At 45.6% G+C, this 26,662-nt stretch overlaps 1 protein-coding gene across 2 annotated transcripts in view; it reads right to left on the minus strand.

The window, feature by feature from the left end:
* TMEM14C (transmembrane protein 14C) overlaps positions 1-26,662 on the minus strand; it is a 1,060,545-nt gene that overhangs the window by 476,248 nt on the left and 557,635 nt on the right. Inside the window, exon 1 of one of the 2 annotated variants that reach the window (XM_049765094.1) lies at positions 3,019-3,022. The exons of the other annotated variant lie outside the window; for it this stretch is intronic. The gene's annotated coding sequence lies outside the window, so the exon portion shown is untranslated. Of the gene's footprint in view, positions 1-3,018; positions 3,023-26,662 lie in introns of those variants that run through there. 2 annotated transcript variants of the gene reach the window in all.

A 26,662-nucleotide genomic window follows, 5' to 3' on the forward strand; every position in this document is an offset into this window, starting at 1 on the left:
GATGAATAGATGAGTGAATGGGTTTGATTCCTGGCATTCCAGAGGGTCCCCCGAGCACTGCCAGGAGTGATTCCTGGGCACAGACCCAGGAGTAACTCCAGAGCACCACTGGGTATGGCCAAAGTAAAACAAAAAACCCAAACCCAAACCCAGAGAATTGTTTAGATGTTTTGCTTTGGGTAAGGGAGAGGCTCTGAAGAGAGGTCAGGAGACTAGCAGCCACTTCTGGAAGCTCACTGTCACCGGGCAAGTGGCTTCTTGTGAGGGTCTGAGACATGGTGCAGCTGGGTCAGCAACCAGGCTTGGAAACATTCAACACAGCACCCCCATTGCGACCCTGCAGACACCCTGAGCTGGCCTCCAAGGCCCTTGCTTCTCTCTCTGAATTCCAAGACCCTTGGCTCCACCATCTCTGGATCCAGATCCCCTTTCTTGCCCGATCTGCCCAGCACGATCCCCCTTTCCACAGCTCTGACACCTCTGTAATAGTTCTGCCATGGTTCACAATTTCAAAACCGAAATGATCATGAAAAGGATGAAATGTTTCCTCAGTCACTCAGCTCGCAAGTTATCTGGGAAGGGATAAATAGATGGATGTAAGGAGGAATAGACAGATGGATAGTTGGATGTATGAATTGATAGATGGATAGATATGTGGATGTACCTATGCATGCATGCATGTATATATGTATTGACAGAAGGATGGAGGAACAGATGAATGGATGGGTGGACAGATGAGACAGAGGGAGCAACAAAAAGCACCTCGTCCACACTAAGTGTCTGCTCTGGGCAGAATGTTCCTATGCCTTGAAGGAGGACCACAAGCACCAATGGTATCACACTGGTCCAAGTGGAGAGATGAGACCAGAGGGTGGAGCCAGTCCACCCTGGTACTAGCACCAAGATCCTGAAGCAAACAGTTTTGTGCAGACAATGCCCCAATGCCATACTGTCTGCCAGTGTGTCCCCTTCCCTCCAGCTGTCCTGGGGTCTCCCCACCATACCTACAGGCCATCGCCCATGGCCAACTCATCCTGTGTAGACAGTTCTCAAGCTCTGTTCTCTTGAGCTGTTTGTTTCTCCTTCTGTCTCTCTATGACCCTCTCTATGTCTCTCTATGAGAGAATACCCTGAATTTCTCTCTCTTGTTCTCTCTCTCACCCTTTCATGGCTCTATTCACATGATCTCCTTCAGTTCCATCCATGCAGCAGTGAAATGCATGATTTTGTCTTTTCTCTTATCTTTTGTCTTGGCTGTTCTTGGTCTGGCTGTCCTGAACAGCTGCCTTGAACTCAGCAGCACAGCGCCTTTTCTCAATGGGTCTTTGGATCCTTGAGGGCCAATACATGAGATTTCTGGGTCATGTGGAGGCTCAGGTCTGAGTTTTCTGAGGTATCTGGAATGTTTTCCAGAAATATTGAACTAAACTATATCTTCCACTTTGAACTCAGGACATGAGACAAGACTGGAACCATGCTGCCCTAGTGAAGTCAAGAATGTTCTGAGAAAACACAGTGTGAGTGTCCTGAATGATCCGGGTGTGAATGAGCCAAATAGTCTGGGAGCTGTTTCTGGGCCCAAAGCTGATGGGCCAGCTAGTTCCTCCGATCTGCTCAGCTGCCTTGCAGCTTTGGGATAGTTTAGGCCATTGCAAGTTTAGGGTTATTAAAGTCATGAAATTCGCTTATTCGTGGATGGATGAAGGAGGTTTTAGGTTGAGTGACATGAGTCAGAAGATGAGGGATGGACATAGAATAATTTCACTCATTTGTGGGATAAAAGATAGCAGGGTAATAATATCCAGAGACAATAGAACTGAGGGCTAGGAAGCTTAGTCCATGGGTTAGAAAATGCTATGTAGGATACCCCTTCAGTAACAATAGTGTAGACTACAGCAAGAGAGAGAGAGAGAGAGAGAGAGAGAGAGAGAGAGAGAGAGAGAGAGAGAGAGACAGAGAGAGAGAGACAGAGAGAGAGAGAGAAGTCAAATGCTTGCCCAGAGGCAGGCTGTAAGGGGAGGAAGATAAACTGGGGACATTGGTCTTTGGCAGCAGGAAATGTGTCCTGGTGAAGGGTGTTTGACATTATATGACTGAAACTCAATCATGAACAACTTTCTAACCATGGCACTTAAAGTAATTATAAAAAAAAATGTTTGATTTAACAAGGAAACAATTCTCTAAGCTTCACTTCTAAGAATCTTTGCCCAGGAACTTTGTAAATAGCTTATTAAAAAAACCTTCTAGAAGTACACTAAAAGCTAGGATGGAATTCGTGCCAATGAAAACCTGTTGCCTCACAAAGGAACATCAAGAGGCCTCTGAGATAAGGAAAGAAAAATTTCAGATGAAAACAAATAAATAAATGACAACATGTGAGGTCAGAATGATCTCACGAGAGCTGCAGAGAAGGGAAGAAAAGCTCTTTGATTATTTAGGCTCCTGGCTGTTCTGGGCATGTGCCTGTCTGTTTATAGGAAACACGGCTGTGCAAAAACATGTTAGTCATGAAAAATACCGTCCCGGACAAAGGAGCCCATTGCAAAAGCAACTTGTAGAGGCAGGAACCCGAAGCCTTCTCCACTCTAGTTCCGTGTTTCTCAGATGTGAAGACGTAGGTGAAAACAATGTGGAGCTTCTCTTTGAACAGTTCTCTTTATGTATGTGTCTGCCATGGTGGGACCCTCACAGGTAGATGTAAGGCCAGCTTTTAGCACACCTGAGGGCAGTGATGATGCCACCTACTGGCTTATTTTTCTTAGCGAAACAACGGCAAATGTGTCTGTCACTCCAGCACCCATAGGTGGCTGCCCTCCTGCCAACCAGCTCAGCACTACTCCAGCCAACAAGTAGTTGGCGACTGCTCTAGGATGTCTAATTGTCCCATTCATGAAGATGTCTGTCTCACCTCTCACGGTTGGCCTTTCAGTGCACAGGCCAAGCTGGCATCAAGGTCTCTCAACACGGAGTCCCCTCCCCTCTTCTGCTCTCACGTGGCTCCAAGAACCCTCTGGAAGGGAGAACCCCCAATCGCATCAGAGCACGGCTTCAAACACAGGGAAGAAGGTACCACTCAGAATTGTGGGGGTTTGGGTTGGAAATGTTTGGGTCCACCATGTTTTTCATGGTGGATAAAGAAATCCAAAGAGATAAAGAAATCCTAAGCCAGAGGCTTCGTGATGCCTGTTGAATGGGTTTGGGCCTTTCATCTCTTTGGTGGTGATGGTCGGGGAGACACACCCTATGGTGCTCAGGCTCACCCCGGTTCTGTGTACAGGGTTATTTCCTGTAGAGCTGGGCCTGGCCCATCGTGCTATCTCGCTGGACCAGGGGCCTTTCCCTTTTTTGTAGCCACGTGAATGTTGTGGAACTCTCTTCTTGGGGCAGTGGGTCGCAGGAAAGCCACAAGGACCAGCAATTGTCACCTCCACCCACCCAAGGAAATAGTGACAGATTCTGGGGCATGGTCAGGCTGCAAGTAACCCCAAACAGGGGGGCGGATTTGTCACTTCCTGCAAGTAATATTCACTCCTTCATTCTGGATCCCAGGTCCAGAGTCTTGAGCCATTGTCTCTGTGAACATGTGTGTTAAGAGAAGTGAGCGGGGATTTCAATGGGGGGTGGGTGTTGAGAACACTCTAGGCCCCAAGTAGAGTGAGGAGAACAAAAGAAATTGAGTGGGAGGGGAGGAGAAAGACACATGAAATAGTGGTGAACAGGAGCCCAGGGGGTCTCAGGTGGTGTTGGGAAAGGACAGAACTCAATATCTAGGCCAGAGTCAACAACAATTAATCATGAGATCCCAATTTTAGCAACCAAACTTAAAAGGTACTCATTATGCTGACAGACTGGAGGGTAAGGGGTGGAGGAAGGTTGACACTGGTGATGAGATTGGCCTCAAAATATTATATGTCTAAAACCCAACTTCATAAATCACAATAGTTTAAATAAAAATTAGAAAAAACACATATTTTATCATTATTAAATATTAACATGTATTATTAAAAATGAGCAAAGACTGTTCTTTTTGCTTAGCTATGATGGCACTGACCTTCAATACATGGCATCAAAGTCATGGTCACTTTCTGCTCTGTTCCTGCCTGAGCTCACACTTGTTGTTCTTGATGGAAACAAACTTAGACCCTCTCCAATAACTTGGGGTCATGGTTAAGAAACACTATCCCACACATTCTCACAGATCCTGTTTGGGAGCAGAATCTGGGGGTTGGAGAAAGGGGATGTGGAGGGGGTTCCATGAACATGTCTCTTCCAGGAGAAGAGAGACACCAAAGTCTGCCCCGGAGCTACGGATCTTTCAGTGGGAAGGAAATGTGGCTGTGTGGATAGTGAAGTCCCAGGACAGTGTCCCCAGAGACTGCTTCCTAAAAGGGGTAGGGCCCAGCCTCTGACCCCGAACAAAGCTCAACATCAGCCCTGGAGGGGAAGCTGGGGAAGGCAGACAGAAAAAAAAAAAAAAGGTAGAAATGGAAGTCAGTGCTGGGCACTAGACCAGAAAACAGCAGCTTGTGGGTGCAAAATGCACCTTTTCTGTGGGATCAGGACCAAATGCATCTCCCATGGGTCCAGAGAGCCTGGATGATGTTTCCCATGCTGTGTCTGTTGTTCACAAGGACTCATGGAATAATTCTCTGGCAGCGGGCGAAGCCTCCATCTGGGTAGTCAGTGACTCTCTCTGAGTTCGAGGCACCATGCGACATGGCCTGTGGGACCAGCACCTGCTGTGACTCAGTCGTGCTGGGTTGTGTCAGTTCCAGAGAGGAGCCTGGGGGACACAGAATCTCTTCTCTTGGGTGTCAACATGCTCTTTGCCCGGTTCTGTGGTTACAGGTCACAAAGGGGACCTGGACAGGAGATACAACACTACAGCTCCTCCCTGTCCCCAGGCCTGAAGGACAGTTGAACATGGTGACCGCAGTGTAGAGCTATTCTCTTGATCCTCTCCCCCTGTGGTCTCCACATGTCCAAAACACTCTAATGCTGCTCGTTGGTACTTGTAACACCAGGACACACACACACACACACACACACACACACACACATTGGCACACTGGCACACAGAAAGTCCCACACATTTCTGTGCTGACTCTTACACATATTGTACTGATACGTACGCACACCTGTATTCACGCTGAAGCATTTATACAATCACACACTTGGACCACACTCTCCTACCCTGACATAAACATGCTCACACTCATACATGCTTACACGCATACTGACATTCACTCATACTCACACATGCTGACACACAGGGACTCACATGGGACACACAGGGACGCACACACACAACTGACATACACACATGCTCACCTGCACTCATGAGCTCACACATTCAGACATCCACACCCCTTCTTGCACACTCAGGCACCCCCATGCACACTCTTACACATTCATACATGTCTGTTTGTTCACATATTTGCTCCCATACTCACAATCACATGCCCACTCACACATTCACACACACACACACATTCTGTGAATTTTCCTAGGGCTCAGTGGATCTGACCAACTTCCAAGAAGTGACATCAATCATTCAAGTTCCTGCAAAGCAAGGAAGAGATCCACATGCCCCAGGAAGAGGATGACAACACAGGGGAGATGTCCATCATCTTTGAGGCTCTAGCTCCTCACCAGGACACCCCCGTGTCTGTTCTATGACTACATCCAGCCCAGTGGTGCTCAGCTTCAAGCTCTAGGCACGTGAAAGATTCCTGGAACTGTCGTGGACTTTCTCTGTGGTGCCAGAGATTCAAACAGACTTAGCCACCATGACGACTTTCCCTTCTGCACTTTCCACTCAGACTCAAAATGTTCAAGGTACGGCATTCCGAGTTATAATTTGCCTGAAATACCAGGAGTGAGATCTCAGGTCTGTAGATCAGCTATATGGAGGTCTGGAGGGACTGTGGGGGGCTATAGGGAGGAGTTTCCCACCAGGGTCCCTCCCTCCACATGAGGGCTGAGTTGAACACACTGATTCTTTAGTTTTTGTTTTGTTTTGGGGGGCAGGGCACACACCAGTGACACCCAGGGGTTACTCCTGGCTCTGTGCTCAGAAATCACTCCTGGCTTGGGGAACCATATGGGAATCTGGGGTAACAAACCAAGGTCCCTCCTGGGTTACCCGTGTGCAAGGCAAATGCCCCACCACTGTGCCATTGCTCCTGCCCCACACTGATCCTTTTGTGCAATTTCTGGCTTCCTTTCTGGCAACTGCAGATTCTCTCATGGAAGAACCATACAGTTCACAGCAAAGCTGCTCTTGGCTCCCCTCACAGGACGACCAGCTTTGCTCACTTCCTTCAAGAAATGCTTCAGGCTCTGTGGACCCAGCGCTTTGCTCACTTCCTTCAAGAAATGCTTCAGGCTCTGTGGACCCAGAGCTGGGTGAGGCCAGTGGTAGAACTGGCCTCATGCTCAGGTATGTGGGCCTTGTTTCTGTTCTCGAAAGTTCCTTCTACTGGTTGAGTTCAGGAAAGGAGACACTACTGCTTTGGTCTTTTGGTAGCAACAACTTGATTATGTGACAGTCTCCATCACACTCTCTTGGGAGGATGTAGCAGACCCGCAACTGCCCCCCTACCCATCCACTGGGAATCCTAGGCCAGTTCTTTGCTTGCTGGGGCCATGTTTGCCTTTTTTACAGGAGAGGTTTTCCCAGCCAACTCAGAAACCCAGAAGAAGATAAAGTCAAAGGTAGGTGCCCATCTTCTTAGGTTCTTGGGTCAGAGCTGTGTTGGTCAGAACTTTGGACTCCAGTCAGAGGGTCTTCAACTAGTAAAGGAGATGGGAGTGTGGTCATTGAGGACGAGTGGTGGATGAACATTGGTCAGCATGAACAGGGCTGTCAGTGGGGGAAGTTGTGGTCTTGGGGCACTGAATTCACTGTTCCTAGGACAGACACAGCTGTGCCTCTAACTTCATAGAGGAGGTCCAAGTCGAACGTCGCAGGTTCACACAATCTTCTTGAATAATTGAAAAGATCTTCTCTAATCTAAACATTATTGGAATAAACCAAGTCGTGGCACTTCACAAGCATATGAAGAATCCAAGTGTCTTTTGTAGTTAAGAACCTACATCTTTCATTCTAAATTCTGAACATCACCAAAGATTGGCATCCAAGCTGGTTGGTACCATTGCTAGTCAATGCGTAGGAATCAATGCCTGGAGCAAAGCTATCTCTTATTTTTTCTCAGAGCTAAAAAGTCATGAAACCTGTCATCAGACTCATGGAAACACCCTTCCTCCATTGGGATGGAACTGCCTCTGTCCCTTCCTCAAAAAAGAGCCTCTCAGGGGCTCAGTGGAGGATACTGTTTGCTTTGCACATGGCCAACCCGGGATCAAACTCTGGTATCCCATAAGGTCCCCCTAGTCTGCCAGAAGTGATTCCTGAGCACAGAGCCAGAAGGAACCCCTGAGCACTGCTGAGTATGACCCAAGCCCTCTCCCAAAAGAGCCATGCAGATCTCTCCCAGGGCAGCCAAGGGGTCCCAGGGAAGCTGGTTCCCTCTGAGACACCCTGGAGGTGGCCAGGAGCCAGTTGCTCTTGCATGTGTAGAGGAGACATATGACTGCACCCCTGGGTGGCTTCCCTTCTTGTGTGTGACTGTGACTCCGGCAGCTGCTGTCACGGATCCCTCAGGCGTGATTTAGGGGAGCTCGGCCATGAGAAAGCCTCCTCGAAATGTCAAATACAAGATTCATTTCTGTAGGGCTCCATCCAAATGTCAGGGCCCCAGCCCAGACATCCATCTCCCCGGGACTTCCCGAACGAGCCCCGTGCACCCCAGCAGCGGTTGGGTGGGGGAGGCCATGGCAGGGAACCCCTGGCTTCTGATTCTCCTGCTGCAGCTGATGAGGTGCTGGAGGACGGGGTGCTCCAAGTCCTATGGGCACAACAGCTCTCTAGAGACAGTCCCTGCCCTCTGCCAGGAGCAAGCCCACAGCCCGGCCCACTCTCCTATTTCTGGGCTGCTCCCACATCTGTGCTCTTTGCTGCTCTCCCTAAAACCCTGTAGTCTGTGACCCCGGTCTGTTTTTCCCCTAATTTCAGGGTTTCCTGGTTTACAAAGTGGAGCTTTCCAAAGAGCACAAGGGCCTGTTTCCTAACCATGGGCACCAAGGACCATCCAAATAAGCAAGAGCTGAAGCATGAAGAAAGGATGAAAGAGAGAAAACATGTGGGAGACTTGGAAAAATCTACTAGAAAGTCAAGTTCCTTTGCTTTTTTCTTTTCTTTTCTTCACTTTTTCTTTGTTTCTTTGTTTCTTTGTTTCTTTCTTTCTTCCTTCCTTCCTTCCTTCCTTCCTTCCTTCCTTCCTTCCTTCCTTCCTTCCTTCCTTCCTTCCTTCCTTCCTTCCTTCCTTTCTTTCTTTCTTTCTTTCTTTCTTTCTTTCTTTCTTTCTTCTTTCTTTCTTTCTCTCTTTCTTTCTTTCTCTCTTTCTTTCTTTCTCTCTTTCTTTCTTTCTCTCTTTCTTTCTTTCTCTTTCTTTTCTTTTTTTCTTTCTTTCTTTCTCTCTTTCTTTCTTTCTTTCTTTCTTTCTTTCTTTCTTTCTTTCTTTCTTTCTTTCTTTCTTTCTTTCTTTCTTTCTTTCTTTCTTTCTTTCTTTCTTTCTTTCTTTCTTTCTCTCTCTCTCCTTCCTTCCTTCCTTCCTTCCTTCCTTCCTTCCTTCCTTCCTTCCTTCCTTCCTTCCTTCCTTCCTTCCTTCCTTCCTTCCTTCCTTCCTTCCTTCCTTCCTTCCTTCCTTCCTTCCTTCCTTTCTTTCTTTCCTTTCTTTCCTTTTTTAGTGAAATGAAAGTCTGGGGTCCTGTGATGTTAAAGTAGGAACTCTTGGGTTTGAAGAAAGAAGATTCCAATTTTTGTCTATACCACTGGGAGGAAAAGACACATTCTGAGAACCAGGGAAAGTTCCTTGGCATTACCCTAGGATTTGTCACTAACTTTTTTCGACCGCAGGAGAATTTTACCATGCACCCAATTCTATGTGTGAGCTTTGGTCCGGGCACTGATTGATTTTTAAACACCAACTGGGTGTTCTGCAATTCACCTCAGTGGATACCCAGGGTGAGGCAAAACCTCCCAGAATAGGGGCCTGGAGGCATTCAGAGGCTACTGTAAATTTCAATCCTCTAATCTAGCAAATGCATCTTCTAAACACACACACACACACACACACACACACACACACACACACAATCTTGATGTGATCTCGGGCCCTGCAGGCCTCACATTAGCATATTAAAAGACTCAGGATCTTGGAAGCTCTGGGTAAGGACTTGGAAGAGACCAAATGTGTTTTTCTTTTCTTTTCTTTTCTTTTTTTTTTTTTTTTAAATTTTCTCTGACTCTTCCAGATGCAAATGTGAAGCTTTGTATCACATGGGTGGGAGAACAGGCTTTGGGAAACATCAGGAGAAGGAGGGTCTGGGGTGGCAACTGCTGCCATTAGAACCCTTCATGGTCCTGGAGTCTGGGGCTTGGGGACGCCACAGGGAAATCCGTGATGTGGGAACGATTTCGTTTCCAAAAGCCCACTTCAGTATTTGAGTGTCCTGGAAGGTTTGGTGACCCTGGGTGTCCTTGTTAGAATTATGCTCCTGGGCCCAGAAAGATAGCACAGCGGTGTTTGCCTTGCAAGCAGCCAATCCAGGACCAAAGGTGGTTGGTTCGAATCCCAGTGTCCCATATGGTCCCCCGTGCCTGCCAGGAGTTATTTCTGAGCAGACAGCCAGGAGTAACCCCTGAGCACCACCGGGTGTGGCCCAAAAAATACCAAAAAAAAAAAAAAAAAAGAATTATGCTCCTGCCAATTGTAACATTGATTTTATCTTTGAAGTTGCTTTAGCATGAAGTTTTCTTTTTATCTTCTTTTCTCTTCTCATCTATTCTCTATTTTCTCTTCTCTTCTATTCTTTTCCTTTACTTTCTTTTTTCCCTTTCCTTTCTTTCCTTTCCTTTTTATATTTTGCTTTGTTTTTGCACCACACCCAGCATCACTTAGGGGTTACTCCTGGCTCTGGGCTCAGGGTACTTCTAGCAGTACTTGGGGGAACCCTATGGGATACCAGGGATCCGACCCAGGTTGAACGCATCCAAAGGCAAACACCCTCCCCTCTGTGATCTAGATCCAGTCCTATTTTCATATTTATTACCTCCCCAAAATCTATCTCCTATATTTGCCCCCCTGATTCTGTGGGTCATTTTTGAATACTAGGCATTTGGATGATCCATTTTAGGGAATTTATTCAAAATGTTCTATGTGCTAATAATAATCCAACTTCCACAGAACTAAGAAGTCTGCAGTTAACTTAGCCAGGTATCCATGAAGAATGAACAAGGTTTTGTTCCACATACCAAGTTTTTGTTTGAACAGGATCCACTGTTTTCTTCTCAGTCTCTCTCAGAGGGGGTTTGCCTATGTGAAAATTCAGTAACTTTTTTGGTGACCTCTGCTGAATTCTCACCTTATAGACTAGTCTCTGTCCCATCACGTTCCTCAATGTGTATATGTTCTCTGTGGCAGACATGCTTTCTACAACCTTCTTTAGGCACAGAAGCATCCCTCCAGGTGATGGAGTTCTGGTTCTGATTGTTACTGGACTCAAGGGTAAAACTATGGACCTTTTTTTTTAGATCCCCAAAATTTCTTCAAGGTTTCTACAAAGTTATTATACATATTGTGGACAGAATTTAGTTGTTAAAGGAATCTAAGAAATCAAGTGTTAGGTTTCTCAAATACAACCAAGTATACCGAAAAAACCAAGGAGAGTTTCTTGAAAGGAAGGTCCCTGAATCCTGCCCAGGTCCATGTGTCTTTATCTGTTGATCCATCCACTTATCCATTGTCCTACCCATTCATCCATCAGTCAATGCATCTATTAAGTCATCTACATAACTTAATTATATACAATCTGTCGTTAATCTACCTACTTTTATGTGTATCTATTAATGTATTAATCTACCCATTTATTTCCTACCTACCTATGGGTCTATGTATGCTTACATATGTCCATCCATCATCCCCCTTGTTCTCTATGTGTCTATGTGTGTTTCCATGCACACATGGTTGTTATCTGTTATTATTTGAGATATGTTACAAGACTGCCCAGTGGATAAAAGTTGCAAACAAAAACCCTCTACAGACCATATCTCTCACACATGAGTTTGAATTCACTCTTAGATTGCAATAACTTAGATGAGACTCAGTGAAAGTCTAGCTACAAACAGGGCTCAGTGGGGACTGAGAAATGTCTGTGCTGTGTTTGAGATGGTGCCGAGGAAAGGCCTTGTTCCTGGCTTCATCGACTCACTCTGCAAGATGTTGGAGGGTCACTGGCCTTTGGACCTGCATGAGTATTTATCAGAGGACCCCAGATTGTTGTCAGTGAAAGCTTGTTGCAGGCACCTAATGCCTTTGCTGTCTTTAATTAGAAGGGTCTAAAGGTGCCCAGCCCTCCTCCATTTCCACTACTCAGGGACCAATGATTGATCGAGTTTCTTAGTGTTTTGCTCTTCCCAGGTCTAACTTTCCCACTGTTCTTTAGCATCCACTCCAGATAGACAGACAGACATTGATAAGGTGATTATGAGGGATAACATGCAAGTCAGCGAGGCTGGTTCTGTAGGCACGAAGTTTGCAGTTCTTGATTGATTTTAGGAGGCTTTGGGATCACCTTGGAATTCCATGCCAGGTATCACTCTTGGAAAACCTGTGCGAGGAGAAGCATCTCTTTTTTGAGGGAGATTTGGAGTTCAAGTCACTACCTCTGGCCGCCCAGTTTTGACTGATGGTGACTGGGGCCATCAAAGCCAGTGGCCTCTCATGGAATTGCGATCTCTGAAGTGAGGGTCTTGCGTGTTCTTGTTGATATCAGAGCCCCAGCTTCAGCCTCTCCTGCAGCTGCATCTGTGCAGCTGGGGGGCTCTGTGGGGTTATGAAGCCTCATCCCCCCCATTCTTCCTAGGTTACTTGACCTTACCTGCAAGGCCCCGCCCATCTCCTGGGAGGGGTCTTGGAAAGGGTAGATAAGGCTTTGACCAGAGAGGATTAGGCCCTTTTGGTCTTTTGCCAGCATGGAGGTCAAGGGGAAGATGGATGAAATGAGTTAAGATGCAGGGCTAGGTAAGAATGGCTGAATGCTTAATTGGTTATGATATAGGCCACACATGTGGTGGATAGGGCATGAATAAAGTTGATGTTTCCTGAAGCCTGCCTGTGAGTGAGTTCAATACCCATCACTTTCCTGGACCCCAGACCCGCAGGTTGATGGGGGATGAAGCCACGTGGCCATGGCCTAAGAATAAAGGTCTTCATCCATCTCCATCCAGAACCATCATTAATTATTTAATTCTACAGGGTTACAGATGGGGCCATGCCCAGAGAAAGACCGTATGTGGCTTGCCTCCTTTTCCACACTGGGAATGGCAGCTGTGAAGAAAAGGCAAAGAATAAATGGTCATGGAGAGGCATAGCCGTGCGGAGTTCTGCCTGAAACAGGAGCCTGACAAGGCCCTGAACCAAAGAACGAAAGGACCAAAGTGAAGCACCAACAAGGTCCAAGTGAAGCTTTGGTGCCATGGAGGAATCTATCTCCCTCAGGTCCCTGGTCCTGTGAGAAGGTTCTGAGGGTATGTTTGAAACTGGGAAGAGATGCTGAGCCCTGCCTGTGCACCCATGTGTCTGGGGAATACTGATGACAGATAACAGATAGAAGATAAAAGGTAGATAATAATGGAGGCCCAAAGGTTCAGAGAATGAGGAACCATTGACAGATGACAGAGAATGGATGGGTAAACAGAGATTCATCAGACATAAATGTTCATAGCTGTTCATAGCTGAGCCTAGAAAAATCATAACAATAAACGGAAGGCAGACCCACATTCCTGTACCTAATGCCGATTCTGTGTTTGACTACGATGTTCTATTTCTTCATAATTGCAGGCCTCCTTCCTTCGAGGAATTGATTTGAGTTTCAAATTCTCTCCCAGCATTCACATTTTAGGGGTCCATAAATTTCACTGTACAGAAAGTATTACCGTTAACAAAAAACTGTGCTGGGTATGTTATGTTTTAAGTGCTCACACTCCCCTTAACTGTCCTCACAGCTCAACTGGTGCAGAGTCAACGCATCATGATAAAAGAGACACTCGGGCATCCTGGGGTGAGGCTACAGTGGTCCCCTTGGCCATCAAGTGAATCTTCTGTGTTCTCCATTCTCTGTTCAGTCTCTCTATGTCTTCTATTCTATTTCTTTGACTTGAGTCCCACAAGAGGAAGCAGCTAAGATGCAGGGAAGATCGGACATTCCTGACTGACTAGTTGGAAAAAATAGGGAGAGAAGGTATCTGGGAGAGAAGGGCTGAGAGACAACTGAATTAACCATCCATGTGCATTTTGGAGACGCAAACTGATGTTCACAGATGCCAAGTCAGGACTTATGGGAGATCTGTCAGCTCTGAAGTCTTGCAATGGATTCCTGAGAGAGAAAATCAGGATTTCAATGGAGCCTAGCACTTGCTGAAGGCCACTGTGTAAGAAGGGGCAGAGCACAATGAAACTGGCCAGAGCCCTTCTTTCTGTGGGAGCCAGCCCAGAGACACCAAGGATCATAATCTCTCCAGGACCCACACCCGGTAAGATGTCCCCATCAACTAGTTTGGGGGCCGCTTCCTGCCATGTGATTGGGCACCCAGAGACATTATAAAGGACCGCTGCCCTGCTCTCTGCCTTCTTTCTGCGGAAGCCAGCCCAGAGACACCAAAGATCATAATCTCTCCAGGACCCCTCATTGCTTGATACGCCAGTCATTAATCTTCCCAGCAGCAGGTGGGGCAGGGAGCACTACAGCTTCTCAATGATCCCCCCGCAGACTCCCCCAAATTTCAGTGTGCCCCTTTGCATGAACGTGACATGCAAATAAATACAAGCCATTCCTGGGAAAATGGGGGTGCAGGCAAGCACTACAAGGGTAAAACGAGTCTTTCTAGAGCTAGAAGGAAAGGCCCTTCAGAGGAAGACACTGACCTCTCGCTGCAAGATGACATCATGGGTGTTGTATTCCATGATAATATCCTCAGGTGTGTTCCAGGGGTGTTGCACATGTCACTGTAAAGTATTTTGTTGCTGTTGTTGGTTTGACAATCCCTGTCAATTTCCTTCTTTCCACTCAGCACATAGGGTCATTCTTGGCGGTGGGCCAGTAATGGAACCAGGGATCCCTTCTCTCTAGGCCCATGCCCTAATCCTGAGATTTCTCCAGCCTTCCAGGGAGTCTGGATGTGAATGTGGATGCAACTCCCAGTCTTGAGGAAAGTCCAGGTGTCTTGGCAAGGAAGGAAAAAAAATCCCTTATTGAAAAGACAAGGGGTGGGGTGGTGACAAGAAAACCCAGAGTTGGCTCTGTTTCTCACCACTCACAGTGCTCGATCAGTGGTTGTAATTAAGAGGCAGAAGAGCAGAGTAATCAGCCTCCCAGCCCTTGTCACCAGTTGTCACCTCAGTGATCAATTCACACCCCATCAGCATGACAGGAGCGTCCCTGGACTCTAACAACAGGGGAGGCTCAGTGTGGACCTTAATGGGTTGATAGGGTTAGAGCTAATGGGTTGTTAGGGTTCTAATGACTTGGGGGCCAGGAGAGGGGACAGGCTGGGAGGCACCTGCTAAGAGTTGACTCTCATTAAGGCCTCCTGGACAGAGGAAAGGTCATTCAGGAGACTGGGGGCTTTTCCTTGCTTCTTTCTCCATCTGTCTTGTTCCAGCAGCCACAGAAAACAGGATCTTCAGAGCTGATTGCCACCCTGAACATTTTTATGCAACAAAACACCACGGAGGGGCACATTTTCCTGTGAAACCTTATTCATTTGCTTCGACACTGTTTCTTTGTTTTAAATTTTTTTTAATGTTATTGTATTGAAGCAATTGTGATCTACGGAGTCCTTCATAGTGGAATTTGAGATATGCAGTGAGTCCGGGCCCTTTCCACCATCAGTGTCAACCTCCAACAATGGACCCAGAGTACAGTGTGACACTGCTTCTCTGCTGTCCCCATCACTGGCTATGTCCCAGGTTAACCGAAAGGTTGGCCAGGATGAAAGCACTTGGGCAAGCCTAAGTTAGGAATTATTGAGCATTGCACTTCATGCGAGCCCCCCAGGGCGGTTCTCCCAGCCCTTCTAAAGTGTGGGGTTCATCATCAACATACAAATAACACACACCAACAGAGTTGGTGACCAATGGTTGTTCTCAATAGGAAATCTTCGTTCCTGGACTGGAACAATTAAGAATGTTTCTGTGACTTCAGAAGATGAGTTATCCCTGTCTCTGGGACAGACTAGTGAGGGGTGTCCCCTACAAAAAGTCAAGCAAGTTGTGACAGAAGCTAATCCCAGATCAGGAACAACAAAAACCACAATAATTGACACAGAAGGGAAGGCTTTTGCCTTGCACACAGCCAATGGGGTGGGGGGAAGGGGGGCTGGGGTCCCATAGGGTCCTCTGAGCCTTCCAGGAGTGATTTCTGAGCACAGAAAAAGGAGTAACCCCCATGCATCAATGATGTGACCCCAAAACAAACAACAACAACAACAACAACAATCAAGGCTGCTTTTCATATCAGAAAAGATATAGAAACTACATAGACAGCTAGAGCAAACATGAGCACTGCTGAGTTTGGCTCAAAAACAAAAACAGATCATCCTCTCTCTCCACTGGTCTTCATCTCACTCCCTGCCCCCCATATCCATCTTCCTTCCCTGGTCTCCATGTCTTTTTTTCTGGTCTCTATCACCCTCCCCTGGTATCCGTCTCCTCCTAGTCTTCATCTCCTTCCTCTGTTCTCTATCTCCCTCCCCTGGTCTCCATTTCATTCCCGTGGTCTCCATCTCCTTCCTCTGGTCTCTCTATCTCCCTCACCTGATCTCCATGTTCCTCCCCTGGCCTCTGTCTCCTTTCCCTGATCTCCACCTCTCTTGCCCAATCTCCTTCTCCCTCCCCCATCTCCATCTTCATTCTTTGGTCTCCATCTCCTGCCCCTGGTCTCCATCTCTTTCCCCTGGCTTCCTTCTTCCTCTGGTCTCTAACTCTTTCCACTGGTCTCCATCACCCTCTTCTGGTCTTCATCTCCTTCATCTGGTCTCCTTCTCCTTCCTCTGGCTTCCACCTCTCTTGCCTGGTCTCCCTCTTCCTTCTCTGGTCTCCATCTCCCTCCCCCATTACCATCTCCATCCCTGGTTTCCATTTGGTCTTCATCTCTCTCCTCTGGTCTCCATCTTCTTCCCCTCGTCTCCGTCTCTTTCCCAAGGTCTCCCTCTCCTTTTTGGTCTCCATCTTCTTTCCCTGGTCTCCATCTCTCTTCCCCATCTCCTTCTCCCTACTCTGGTTTTCATCTCCCTTTCCCCATATCCATCTCTTTCCCCTGGTCTCCATCTCCCTCTCTCGGTCTCTATCTCCCTCCCCTGGTCTCTCTTTCTTCCAGAGGCACCTCCTGGCATCGATCGACTTTGTTTCCCTGCCCGCTGACTGCCCTGTCCTGTCCAGAGCACAAAGGCAGTCCCGGAGCCTCTTCTGCGGCCCATCCGAATAGCCCAGGGCGACTCTGTGCTCGCTGGGCCGGGCCGGGCTGGGGCTGGCAGCCCCTTTCACACCGTGCAAATCGATTCAGGAGCAGGCAATGGGTGGGGAGAATGAGCAGGGGCCCAGCTGCAGTGCCAGGAATCCGAGCATATGCTTGTCAGAGGAAGGAGGGGCCTCTCGGGAGACCCCCAGAGCACCGGCCCTCCCATGCCCCTCCCCAGGGCCTGGAGTGACTTAAACACTCTATTGTGTCCCCTCTGAATGGCTTGGCATTGTGCGGTGGGCGTGGGGGCTGGTCATTACCCTCACGATTAACCAGATTACAAACCAGAGCTGCCAAGGTAAATAGGGGCTGCCTTTCTGCCTCCCGCTGGCGCTGGCCAGCGCCTCAGTGCCACCGGGCAGAAAGCGGGGACAGGCCCATGAATGTCAGGCGGGGCAGTGATTAAGGGGGACAGAGGAGCTGGGAGAAAGGAAGTGGGCCCCGGGGGCTGTTCCCCAGAGCAGCGTGAAAACGTCTTTCTGATCAGCTAACACGCCTCATTGTCCCCTGGACCACAGACAGCTCCTTCCAACAAGGGCCTTTGTGAGGCCAGGGGACAGATCAGTAAATCAGCCAGACCCACAGAGGGATACCCCCTGTCCCTCCACCCCATCACACAGCCCTGCCCGCAGGGGGTCACCACGGGCCTGGTCCCGAATCACAGACACCCCTGCTTCAGCCTTAATGGAAATTACCCCCAAAGTTACAATGCTGGGGCTCCTGGGCACTCACCAGAGGGGAAGGAGCCGTTATCTGTGCTCAGAGCAGGAAACACATCTCTGCTGTGGGAGGGCCTCGGGGCATGTGCTTTAGCTTATGTGGATGACATAAAAGGAAGGATTTGGGGTGGGGGTCTATGTGATGGGTCTCTGTTCCCAGAGATGACTGATAGATTACTTCAAACATATCTTAGAGACTAAAGTTCCACATATGAAACAGAAAAAGGCAGGGGGGTGAGGGTGAATTTCAATGTCTCTAAAAACACTCTTGGGCGAACTGGATTTGGGGGTCAAAGAAACACAAAAGAAAGTGAAGCATCGATGTGATGTTTGGGAAAACCTCGAGACATCTAGGTAAGAACATTACTCGAAAGTCAAATGATACTTCTAACGGAAGCCAGCCTGCTGTCAGAAGTGCTAAGATATAAAATCATCAAGATATAAGATCATTTATTGGGCCACTTCTAGAATATCTGTCGGCCTCAGCACTGATGTCAGATGGAAGAGAGACGTGTAGCTTTCTTTTCAAATGTGTTTATTGGCTGTGATCTCTCTGCTTTGAAGACGGCAGGTCCGTGTCACATCAAAATGCAAACGCTGACTGCGCGCTCACTTTGAGAGCCACGTAAAATATAGTCATAATTAAAAAATATCTTAGGACTTATGAGTATTGATCTTTCATATAAATAAAATAGCTCTGACCTTCTATCAGGCCTGTCCTGTACATGATCTACCAGTTGTGTTTTCTTTGTATCAAGATAGGCGTTCCCCAAAGTGAGAGCGAAATCCTGACTTTGGAAAATTTCTAATATTCTAACAGATCAAACAATGGTGCAATGTTTAAGAGAGGATTTAAAGTTTTCAGTTTAGTAAATCCTAGAACATCTGTTATGGACTGGAAAGCTCAGGGATTTAAGACTTTTTTGTTTTTCTCTCCAGCATTATTTTGTGTCCAAACCTCCAAGCCAGGAGCTGATGGCCTCAAAGGCGCAAGACATGCCGATTCCTCAGTTTTGAGGTTAAACCACAGGCAGTAAAGAGCAGATAAGCGATTTTCTGGATTCTTCAGAAAAATTTCCCTTCACACACACACACACACACACACACACACACACACACACACACACACACACACACACTCACACACATCATGATTTGTTTCCTTTTTGTTAAGAGTTGGAAACTAGGCTGGCTTTCCCACATTTCCCCTTTAAATACCACCCACAGAAACACTGGTTCTGATTCAAGAACATTCTGAGTATGAAATACTGTCTTTTTTGGGCAGTGGGCAGTTTGGCTGTATTCAGAGCTGATCATTGGCTCTGTACTCAAGAATACTCTTGGTTCTGTGCTCTGGGCTCACTCCTGGCTCTGTGCTCAGGACTCACTCTAATTTGTGTGAGGGGTCGAATTAATACTGTCTTTTTGTCTTTGCCTCCTCAATGTCAATTGTGTGATTTCGTGGGATGAAGACTGACTTCCTTCATCTCTCCATAGCCCCACTCTGCAGACTCCCCAGATCTGTCCAACAGACACTCAGGTCAACGATAAATGCTGCTCTCATCCCCACACAAGGCTCCATGGCTGCTATTTGCTTTCTAAAGCAGTCTCAGGCACTACTCTCTGCCCTCTGCCCTCTTCTCTCTCTCTCTCTCTCTCTCTCTCTCTCTCTCTCTCTCTCTCTCTCTCTCTCTCTCTCTCTCTCTCTCTCTCTCTCTCTCTCTCTCTCTCTCTCTCTCCTTTCGCAGGTGTTTTGTCTTCCTGTCTTTAACCAAATCTGTTAAAGTGAGTATTTTGGGACTGCTACTGGTATTTGTCTCTAAGATTTTTTTCCCCTTGTTGATGTACCAGTGAGTCTCAGCTCTGTTTTGACAGTTCCCATGTTACCTCCCAGCTTGCCATTATCAGGCTAATCTGAAATTTCAGGACTTCTAAAATGCCACTTCCAGGAGACGGGGCAGGACATTTCAGGGCAGGATGAGAGGAGTAGAAGAGGAAGGATCGTTGCACTTGGGATTCCTAAAACTGAACCCTGTGGATCCCGACTGCATGCCTCTGACTTCCACTGTCCCTTCATCCCATTGACTGAAGGCTCCATCTTCTTCTTTATCACTGTAGCAAAAAGAGGTTGAATCTCCTCTTTCTTGGTTGGAACAGAGTTATTTTAAATAAGGCTTGAATAATGAATGAGATGTTTTCCATCTCCAATTTTATATGTTTGCTTGAATATGCAGGAATAAAAAAAAGCTGAAATGATAAACTATGATATTTCTATATGTGTTCATATTTAATACACTTTTTGATTCCTACTTATATCACCAATGGCATAAAAATCCATGTGTTATTAAAACATTTGTCAGTCCACAGAGCCTTTCATTCCCTGAGATTCCGAACACTTGTTTTACTTATTTATGGCTGAAATTCAAGCCATTTATCAGGGAAGAAATTCGCATGGAAATGACCTTAATTTCTTTCTCGTAAACAACTGCAAACAAATTTTCATTAAGAAAATTATGTGAAAGAAAGAATCATTTGGGCTTTGTGGATGATTTTGTCTAAACTCTACCGGCAGTTCTGTGGCGATGGATACACTGGATTTGCGCCAGAGCTGGAGAATATGAACTTTTATGCCTTTCCCGCCCCTCTCCCAGTCTCTTTCCAAACAGTTCATACAGAGAGTCTATCTTGAACCTGGATTTTCAAAGAGGAGAATGACACTCTTCTGTCAGTCTGATGGCTCACTTAGGATAGAAGCAAAAAACCTTGCCTCCCTTTTTTCCTTTTTATTTTTCTTTTAATTTATTTATAGCTTCTAGATAGGAGCTCCTGCCTTTTTCACAGAACCATAGAACATGAATCATCTTGTTCTGCCTCATATTTCTATGTTTTCCTACAAATTGAGAATAGAAAAAAATAAAAGTGAACGGGGCTCAAGCAGTCTCAGAAGCACTGAGTGAAAAAAAAAAACAGGTCAGATCTAAATATCCAAGTTCAAGTCAAAGACAATAGGATCATGACATCCAAACTATAATAAGCTAAACACAAAATGGATCTGTTAACACTGGTAGACCAGGGGGCTAAGGATGGAGGCATGGGATGGATGTTGAGAAATATGGAGAAAGGAGGTCAACACTGGTGGCAGGAACGGTCCTAATTTACTGTCACTATGCACCTGGAATGCACCTATGAAAGACTTGTAATTCACATTGGTATCAATAACAAATTAAAAAAAAAAAAACCAAGTCACTCTATACCCTAGTACCAGATCAAAATTCATCATTACCAAGTTCCTCCTAGCAATGCAGAATCCACAAGAAAAATTTCTTATTTGCAGTCATGGTATTTCCATAAGTGTCTATTTTCTTTCCAATGCCGTGATCAAACGTGTTCAAGCAAAAACAACCAAGAAAAAGTCTAGTTAGATGTTTTTATTTGCCTCCATGTGTTCATAGGGGGTCAAATAGAAAAACTACCCACATTCCTCGAACACTTGCATGAATGAAGAAATGATGAGACATAGAACAGTGGAATATTATGCTGCAAGGAACCATGACATCATGTGATTTGCCGCACTTGGATGGGTCTGGAGAGCACTTTTGAATGAAGATAGTCAGAAGAAAGGAGGTAAACATAGTGTGATCTTTATCATATGAGGTCTGTGAAATAAAAAGCAGTAGGGGATACGTGTTGGAGTAACCTGTTCTTACTTCATTCAGGATAATTCTTCTCTGCATGTCTTGTCTCACCTGGGTGAAAGTACCTCTGGATTGACCCCTATCCCTACCTGTTCTTCACCTGTGGGTGGTCCTACTCTTTCTAATAAAGATCTCGGGTCAGAGAGACTTCTGGTTTTGGTCCAGGCTTGCCTGCCTGCCTGTATGCTTGTCCTGCTAGCAGCTAGCTTGTGGTGGAAGTTCCTGAACCTGTTTTGTCTCCCTAACCTGTGTGAATTCTTTCCTGTGTCAGCATCACTTCCAGATTGGCATTCCCCAATTCATCCCATGACAAGGGAGATGAGGCTTCCACTACAGATACCAAAGACCCAAAGCAAGAGAAAATGAGAACTGGGATTCAGAAGGAAGGCCACCATGGGAAGGGGCATGGGGGCATAAGTGGGGAAGAATTCTGTGAGTGATGTGCTGGGAAGTGGACACTGTTGGAAGACAGTTTGCCAGGATGTGTTAACTGAAACATCCTGAGCACAGACCCTATAGTGAATGGGGTCTGAGTTAGGTGGAAAACATTTGTTTAAGGCCGAATTCTCGCCCTGTGTTCATGGCAGCACTATTTTCAAAAACCAAGGTCTGAAGACAGTCAGGAGGACAGGACAGATGATGGAGAAGGAAACTGTGTCTACATAGACGACGGGACAGATGCTGCTCAGATACAGAACAAGACTGGATCCTGGAGTTTCCTACAAGGCAGACGGGGCTGGAGGAGGCCAGAGGTAGTGGCATTTAAGTGCAGGGCACAGAGAAATAAAGCACTGGGACAGATGACCCCAAGTGGGAAAAGACCCTGACACTGGTGATCCGTCCACAGAGCTATGGCTAAAGATTATGAGGGGGATTGGGGTTGAGATCGTAGGATAGTGAAAAGATCTGGGGCTCGGGTGGTTATAGGAAAGTAGTTTTGTCAGGCCCAGTGACTCTATAGATCTGTGTTCTTATAACATTGAGCCTGGGAGGCTTAAAGAGCAAGGAGAAAGTACAGCACAAGGAGTGCCAGAGCGAAATCGAGGACCCACCGCCAGAAGTGGCAAAAATGAGGAAGATGTTAGGAGAAATAAAAATTTCAGTAGAAGGTCTCAGCAGCTGAGGAAAATATCAAGGCGCTCCAAGATGAGATGGAGGAAACTTCTATAAAACAACAGAGAATAGGAACAAAACCTGTAAATAAAAGGCACCTGATGGGGTGAGTGGAAGAGGAAGGAAGGTGGGACATATCAGGACTCTCTGAGAAATGATACAGTTTGAGGAAGAACCAACTGGAAAGGGGTCACAGATAAAATTTCCCAGAATTGAAGAACAGGCACCAAGATTCAAGGAACCTAAAGGTCCCCGTCAAAAGAGACGACATTAGAACAACTCCAAGACGCGTTGCATTCAGAAAGACAAAAGCCAAAGGCAGAGACAAGATAATGAAAGCAGAGAGTTACAAAAAAGGCCTTATCATACCAAGGAAACTCCATAAAATCCACAGCAGACCTATCAGCTGAGACTCTGAGCATTAAAAGAATGAATATAGTTTATGTAAATATATATGTGAATATATTTGTATGTATAATTACATATACTCCATGAAATGAGCGTGGCACCCAGAAATAATCTGTCTAGCAAGATTATGGTTCCGACTTGAAGAATGGTACAGAGCTTTGGGACAAATAGCTGAGAGAATTCAGGGACTTGAAATCAGTTTTGCAACAAGCATAAAAAAAATCTGGGCTGGAGAGATAGCACAGTGATAGGGTGTTTCCCTTACACGAGGTCAACCCAGGATGGAAGGTGGTTCTATTTTTCGCATTCCATATGGTCCCCGGAGCATGCCAGGAGTGATGTCTGAGCTCAAAACCAGGAGTAATCCCTGAGTACCACCTGGTGTGGCCCAAAAACCAAACCAAACAAACAAACAAAAAAACACACAACCCAAAAAACCACAACCCCCCCAAACCATCTTTCTGGGGTGGAGTGACAGCACAGCAGGGAGGGCGTTTGCTTTCTATGTGGCCAACCCAGGTTCCATCCCTGGCATCTTATATAGTCCCCAGAGCCCACCAGGAGTAATTTCTGAACATAAAGTCAGGAGGAACCCCTAAGAGCCTCCAGATGTGGTTCCCAAACAGAAACAAACAAACAAACAAACAACAGGAGCATCTTTCAGAGACAGGACCAGCTTCCCAGCAGTTGGCACTGAATCTGGCACTTGGCCTTGGTGCTTCTGAATGGCCTTTACTAGCCAAGACATCTTTGCTTCCTCTGAGCTTGCTCGGGGAGTTTATACGTTTTCAATAACAAATTATCATTTATATTGAATGCTCTCTGTCTGATCGGGTGTTTTGTTTTGTTTTTGCAATCATAGAGATTTTATTACAGCATCGCAGCTTATTAATGCAGATGGGTAGGCAGTATGGTCGTGTAATGTTTTCTAACACAAAGCTAATATTCCTTTTCTTCGGATAAAACACACTTTCATATTTTTATAGGCCTATTCTGACTTTCCCTCAAAATATCTTCACTCTCTTCACTCTTACTAACATTTACATTTATGGGATTTAACTATGTCATGTAAAATTTAAAAGGTATTAGCACAGAATTATTCATATTAATTTTAGAAAGAAAGATGCACCATTTTTTTTAAATGAGAACATCTCAGTGACATAATTTTGAGGAATTTTAGCTCTATACCACCTCCACATAAAAATAAAAAAACAATACATTAAATGATAAATATTGATAAATTAAGTAATTTAATTTATAATAAATTAAAATACAAATTAATTAAGATAAATGTAAAATGATGTCTCTCATGTAGGAATAAAAGTAGATTTAAGGGTCCGGAGAGATAGTATGGAGGTAAGGCATTTGCCTTGCATGCAGAAGGACGGCAGTTCGAATCCCGGCATCCCATATGGTCCCCTGAGCCTGCTAGAAGCGATTTCTGAGCATAGAGCCAGGATTAACCCCTGAGCACTGCTGAGTGTGACCCCCCCCAAAAAAAAACAAAAAAAGAAAAATAGATTTAAAAGGTCATTGGAACTGAAGCTTTAGTCTGTAGAACCGAGCTTACATGGGGAGGGGATTGGATGTCCCTTTGGACACTGAGGCACTCTAGTGATGGGGTGGTGTTGAAATGATGGCTGCATGGAAGGCATTTGATTACCAGTATTATGAATCCCAAAACTTTCATAAACAGGGTGGGGAAAAATTAATTTTTGATTGTAACTGACATCCACTAAAAAGTCATATTCAATATAAATCAATATGGAATGGAGTTAGTTGAAAAATTTTAGACATTGGGGTCAGAGAGATGGCACAGTGGAGAGGTTGTTTGTCTTGAAAGCCACCAACCCTCGTTCAATTTGCAGAATTCAAGAGGGTCCCCCGAGTCTACCAAGAGTGATTCTTGAGCACAGAACTTGGAGTACCCATGAGCACTGCCAGAGACACCCCAAAAACAAAACAAAAAAAATTTTTTGGACATTATTTCTCTGCAAATGAGACTCTTGAAGGTGACCCCTTAATTGATAATGCCTTCAGAGGAGAAACCAACTTCTGTATTTTTTTATCCCCGTCAGAAAGGAAACCTGACCAAGTTGACTTCCCATGTCACTCTGGTCTCCAGGCAGAACATACACCATAGGGGGGATCGGGGCAGAACAGAGGGAAGAAGCCACATCCTCCAGTTAGGAAGTGAATTTAACCTTGGCAAAGATGCAGCAAATCTCAGCCTGACTGGATTTGCATTAGAGAGTCTCTCAAAGTTCCAGGCATCCTTAAGAACAGGCTGGTTTTTTTACTGCCTGGCTATTGTAAATTTTGATAACAATAGAATTTTCATTTTCTAAAATGAGATGGAGAAAATAAACATGCCACCTGTTTTTCTAAATAACATTTTCTTTTTCTCTATGTTTTTCTTTCTTCCTTAGTGATTTGTGGCTCTGTTCTCCTATTTTCACAGGTCTGCAGGTGTGAAAAGGTTGACAAGCCCTGACTTAAGGCTTTCACACCACAGCAATGTAATCAGAAGTCAGAGTCAAGGTGAGTCGTGTGTGGCTTCTGGATTCTGCTGGAGGCCACACTGGAAAAGTGGGAACCAGACTAATCACCCCCCCCCAACAGAGTCAATGATGCAGAAGCAGCACCTCAGAGAGGAGACCCACACCTCAGGACTCAGGTGACAAGGTCTAGGGACAAAGATGGTGCCCAGGGCTTGTCCAGGCTCTCTGGGATGTCTAATCCTGGAGAATCTTCTCAGCTACTTGTGTGAGGTCAAGGAGGAGAGAGAAACTCGAGTACAAGGGCCTTGTTTGGGGACTCCCAAGAACAGTAGAAAGAGTCTGGGCAGCCCCAGCATCCAGGGACTCAGCGACACAGAAGATGGGAGAAAAATAACTTCCATCCATCCATCCACCACCCACCCACCCGCCCACCCATCTATCTATCTATCTATCTATCTATCTATCTATCTATCTATCTATCTATCTATCTATCTATCTATCTATCTATCTATCTATCTATCTATTATCTATCATCTACCTACCTATCTGTCTGTCTATCTGCCATCTATTTATCAATTAACATACCTACCTACCTATTTATCTATCATCTATTAATTTATCTATCACCTATCTACCTATCCATCTATCTATCTATTAATCTGTCTGTCTATATGTCATCTATCTATTTATCAATTTACCTATCTAGCATCTATCTATCTATATTCTCTCTGTCATCTATTTATCAATTTACCTACTTATCTATCTATCATTTATTAATTTATCTATTACCTATCTACCTATTTATTTATCTATTTGTCTGTCTATCTGTCATCTATATATCATTTTACCTACCTATCTATCATCTATGGATTTATCTATCACCTACCTATCTACCCATCCATTTATCTATCTCTATCCATCTATTTATCTGTCTCATTTCATGTATATAATACCATTTTAATAACCAAATGTCAATTTATGGGCACTTATATGGTTACCAATATACTATAGGTGTGAACAAAGTTGTGAGAATGCTTGTCAGCTCATTCATTTTCATATCAATACAGGTTAACCCCTAGAGTAAATGCCTAGACGTAGCTGTATCAGAATATTCCCAGTTCTCTCCAAGTTAAACGCCTTGGCTTGACCCCTCCCATGCCATTTTTTCCTGGGATTAGACCCCTTCAATCTTGGGAGTGTCAGCACTTGCTACAGATAACTAAGTCTAACAAAATTTCCAGGAAATTATTTGTTCTGTTGTATTTCATTCTTTCCCAGTGTTTCTCCTTAAATTCCAAGTCTTAGGAGTACTTCCTTTTATTTAGTGGTCGTCTCCACCACCTCAGAAGGCCCTCCCAGCGATTCTTAAACACTAAGCAGGGGGTTCCACAAGACAGAGTGAGGAGGCAATGCTCACACATCTTGGGGTGCTGGGGATTATCTGAACCACTCAAGCTCCTAGGAGGTTTTCAGGCCACACCTGGCAGTGTCTGAAGGCTTCCCAGCTGCACTGAGTGATGCTGAGGAAGCATATGTTGTGCCAGGGAGGGACTGATCATTGGTCATGTGCCAAGCATGGAACTCA

Source organism: Suncus etruscus, chromosome 18, assembly GCF_024139225.1.
Source record: "Suncus etruscus isolate mSunEtr1 chromosome 18, mSunEtr1.pri.cur, whole genome shotgun sequence".
In the NCBI taxonomy this organism is placed as follows: Eukaryota; Metazoa; Chordata; class Mammalia; order Eulipotyphla; family Soricidae; genus Suncus; species Suncus etruscus.